Raw genomic sequence first — 4,712 nt, 5'->3', positions numbered from 1 at the left:
CACACATGTGCACACACACGCACTCACACACACTCATGCATGCACACATGAGCTCCCACATGCACACATATATGGGCTCACACACATGCACACATGCATGCACTCACACACTCACACACATTCACACACATGCACACACATGTACACATGCATGCACACACATGCACTAACACATGCATACAAATTCACACATGTGCACATAAAATGCTCATACACATGTGCTCACACATGTGCTTACACATGTGTGCATGTAGGTGCACATATGCACACACATATACTCACATGCACACATGCACTCACACATGCACACACATGCATTCACACACATACTCTCTCACACATACATGCACACATACACATGTACATGCATGCAAATGCACGCACTCACACATGCATACACATGCACACATGTGCACAATGCTCACACATGTGCTCACACACGCACATGAGCATACACACATGCGCTCTCTCTCTCTTACACACACACACACACACACACACACACACACACACACGCATGCAGTCCATGGGTCTCGGCTGTGGTGCTGGGTTGAGGCCCCGGCCTGCCGGCCCCTCTCTAACCAATACGACCTGGTGGGCAAAGTCATTTCTTCCTCTCGGTGATTCGGGCTGTTCTAGGTTCCAGCTAATTGATGAGCGCGAGGGAAGCTCATGAACAGCATATTAACATTCCCGGGCCTCTCACGGCACAAGATGGAGAGTTTAATATTGTTAAGAGTGAGGAGAGGAGGAAACGGACTTTCCTAACAGAGATAAAAGCTTCCCGGGAGTGGCGGGAGGGATGTTGCTGAGGGGTCTCCTTGAGGGGGTCTCCTTGAGGGGTGCCCACGGCAGTGACCCCCCGGTATAACCACGCTTTGGTGGCCGGGCGCGCGGGCACGGCTTGTTTTCCTCTGGTGGACGCACAGACGTGTCCAGAGCTTGCAGGGGGCTGATGCGATGGCGGGGACGTTGGCGAGTTCTCGTGCCCGCGCCCGGCCGATCAAACGAGAGCGGCAAACGAGGAACACGTGCAGATCTGCTTTTATCATCGGAAAAAACGACGTGTCGCACATTATTATTAATTAACGAACGGCTGACTTTCCACGTGGTGCCAAAGTGCTGCACAGAGACAGGAGATGTTTCTCTTCCGTGGTGAGACCCTGAGGCTCCTGTCAGGAGCCTGTCAGGTCAGCTCCCTGGGGTAGCAGGACCCCCAGAGCCGGGGGCTGCCGGACCCTTCCAGGACGCACGGACCGGGTCTTTCTCCCTTCCGGGGGGCCGGGGGGGCCCTGCGGGGTGATCTTGGCCGAATTCCAGCCCGAGTTCCCTGTGTCTGCAGCCGGCGGGGCCTCCCGAGTGGTGCTCTGGGGCCTCGAAGCCGGTCCTGGCGGTTCTCCGTCGACCGACGGGGACGGCAGCTCACGGCAGGCCCTGAGGAGGTGCTGCGGTCAGTCCCCTGGCCGCCTCGCTGGTGTGGGGCCCCAGCCTTGCCCCCGGCAGTGCCCCGGGCTCCTCGCTCGGGCCTCAGCTCCGAGCCCCGAGGCTCAGTCCTGCCTCCGAGCCCTGCTGCTTCCCGAGGGTGCAGGAACGGTGACGCCTGAGCGTCTCCACGCCCGCCCTGGGAGCAGGGTCGTTCCTCGGCGTCAGGCTGATGGTGCAGGAGGCTCCGGCCTGCTCCGAGCACCTTCACGTGGCTCCTGCCCACGTCCCCAGGTCCCTGTGGGGCCACCGGGCTGGACTCTGGAGAAGAAGTTTCTGCTCTCCTGGCCCGGAGGGGGAGTGACGAGCCTGTGGACTCGCACCAACCCCCCTTCCGAGCCGAGACGCCGCCCCACGCCGGACCCGGGGTCTGTGGGGCTGGCGCGTCCCTGACGGGGCCGAGGAAACGCCCCCGTGGGCCTCTCGCTGGCCTTTTTGCTGCTCATTTGTACCGCGAGCCAGATTATGTGTGTCTAACTGTCAGCTAGCCGGAGTCATTTCCAGTCAATTTACTAAAATAGTCGCTGTTAAGCGGTATATTTGGACAACGCTGGCACCTTTGACATTTTCTAAAATGGCAAAAATCGCTGTATTTAAGGCCATGATTTATGAAGGTTGCGGGCCTGCGGAGTTCCTGATGATTACGGCTTCCCCGTTGCCGCTGGAACCCGAGCCACAAACTGCTGAAGGGGCAGGGAACAGGCCCCGTGTGATCAAACATTAATACACACCCAGGGACGCCTGGAAACGCAACGTGGCCCCACCCCAGGGGCCCCAGCCAGCTCTGACAAAGGCCCGGGGTCTCCGAGGGACGCCCGGAAGGGCGGAAAGCAGAGCGGAAAGCGCAGAAACGCGGGTTCTGGGCTCAGATCAGGAGAGCAAGTCTCCGAGATTAAAAAGTATTTGGAACCCTGGGTTGTCTTGTAGATGGCTGGCCTCTATTAAAAACTTCTTAAAATAATAGATAGCTTTAATTCCTCAAGCAAAAGAAAAATTATATCATCTCGGAGATTTTCCATATTTATTATATCGATGTGACTCGGCGAGGGAGGGCGGGGGATAAGAGGAGTCGAATCTCTCGTATGGCAAGTTTTAAATGTCCCGGGCTGAGGTTTACTTAATTAGAACCTCGAGGCGATAAAGGAGTCCTTTTTAAAATTCTGTGATTCTTAATATGCTAAATAATGCAGAGCTCCGACTCCCCAACCATGAGACACACATCTGGCAGCTTAACATTTAAATTACAGGGGGAAGAAATTCCTCACTTCAGTAGTAATTTTCTCCAAGAAGGAGAAAAAAAAAAAAAAAAGGAAATGTCGCTACAACTAAATTCAATTTCTTTGTAGATTTTCGTCCTGTCTAATTGCTGGCATTTTTCTAGGTTCTGTGTATTCGCACTTTTACACATAGTTTCTGGATATTTGGTTCATCTTTAACTCTCGATGCTTCTCGCGATGATATTTCCTGAAAAATCTGTGGTGTCTCTTTCATGAGGGCACGCGGGGAGCGGAAGACCCCGTGGCCAGCAGGATGGTCCCGACAGTAACCGGAGACACAACATGACTGACAAACGGCAACGATTTTCTGTCCGATTCTCCAGCTTTAATTTTTTTTCCAGTGTTTCCTCCGCGTTGTCATTTTTGGGCTGTTTTTCACGCCAAAGTTACCAGAACCCGCTCTCTCCTCCTCTGCCTTCCTCCAAGGACTGTGTCAGGGGCTTGATTAATTTTGCAAAGGTCATTTGGAAAAACCATTAAAAATGTGCCAAGTAAAAAAGATTAGCACAGCACCGGCAAAGCACACCACATACACACACACACACACACACACACACACACACACTCACACACACACACAGATATGCTACTGGGCTGGAACATTCTACATTTTTGACAACATTCTACATTTTGACAAAAAATTCTACATTTTTTCCTGGCGCGCCTCATGCATTATTAAGACGGCGAGTGCTCCAGCAGTGCTCCAGTGCTCCAGGAGTGCTCCAGTGAGTGCTCCATTTACTTTCGCCGGGTGATCCCCGCCGACATATCCCACAGGCGTCCGCAGGTGAACGCGGTCTGTAAACACTGCGTGGACGCCTCCGTGTGGGGGCTGTCCCAGCAGTGGACACGGGCAGGTGGTCCTAGAGAAGCCGGCAGCTCGCAGGAGAGTCCATCAACCGCAGTTTGGCTTGTGGCCGCTCAGACGGCCACATTCTAGTCCGTCCAGGACACTGGGACCCGCGCACACTTCATGGGGGGGGCGGGGTGGTACGGCCACATTTGGAGCTGCTAGGGGATTGCTCCTGGCTCTGTGCTCGGGGGTCGCTCTCGGATGCGCTTAGGAGACGGAGTAGGTGCTGGAGAGGTGGGCATGTGCCTCGCCCGCAGTGCTCCCTCTCTCCAGCCCCCCCGCCCAGCTGTCCTGATCTTCGCCTCCAGGTGTCCCTCTCCGGAGTCTCCTTACATCCCGCACACCAGGGAGATCACGCGGGTCTGCTCCTCTCCCGGCTCACTTCACTCCACAGGATTCTCCCCAGGCCCGTCCCCACGGCAGCCAGTCGCACGGCTCCTCCCTCCTGAGGGCTGCGTAGTACTCCACTTTCCGTGTTTCTTTGTCCGGGCGTCGGTGTGGACACTGGGGTTGTTTCCAGATTTTAGCTGCTGTGAATTGTGCGGCCTCCGGGTGCGGTGCTGGTGGTCTCTCCCCGGGGCTCTGTGCTGGCCTTGCCGTGCCGTCGCCCTGAGGAGTGACCCCGCCCAGTGCTCCCGCCTCCCCACCCCTGGGTGCTCGCTCCGTTCCCTGGCGAAGCGGCCCCTGGAGAGGGTCGTTTCTCCTTGTGCTGGTCCCAGAGAGTCGGCCCGGAGCACGCGGGGCAGCTCGAGGGTCTGCGGGTGGCGCCGGGGGAGCTGGTCCGTGTGGTTCTAGGGGATTCCTGCTCCCCACCTTCGCGTCCCGACTCAGTGAAACCGCAGACGGGCCTCGAGCTCCCGGCGGCCGCATAAAACCACACGACGCTACTGTTACGGAGGGACCGGGAGCCCGGGGTCCGAGCGAGACGGCAGCTGACCCGGGCTCAACCCTTGGCACTCGGTATGGTTCCTTGAGCCCTCCAGGAGTGAGCCTGAGCACTGAGCCGGGAGTGAGCCCTGAGCACTGGGCCTGGAGTGAGCCTGAGCACTGAGCCGGGAGTGAGCCCTGAGCACTGGGCCGGGAGTGACCCTGAGCACAGA

Source organism: Sorex araneus, chromosome 2 (assembly GCF_027595985.1).
Source record: "Sorex araneus isolate mSorAra2 chromosome 2, mSorAra2.pri, whole genome shotgun sequence".
Classification (NCBI taxonomy): domain Eukaryota; kingdom Metazoa; phylum Chordata; class Mammalia; order Eulipotyphla; family Soricidae; genus Sorex; species Sorex araneus.
Note: the sequence above shows the minus strand (reverse complement) of the source record.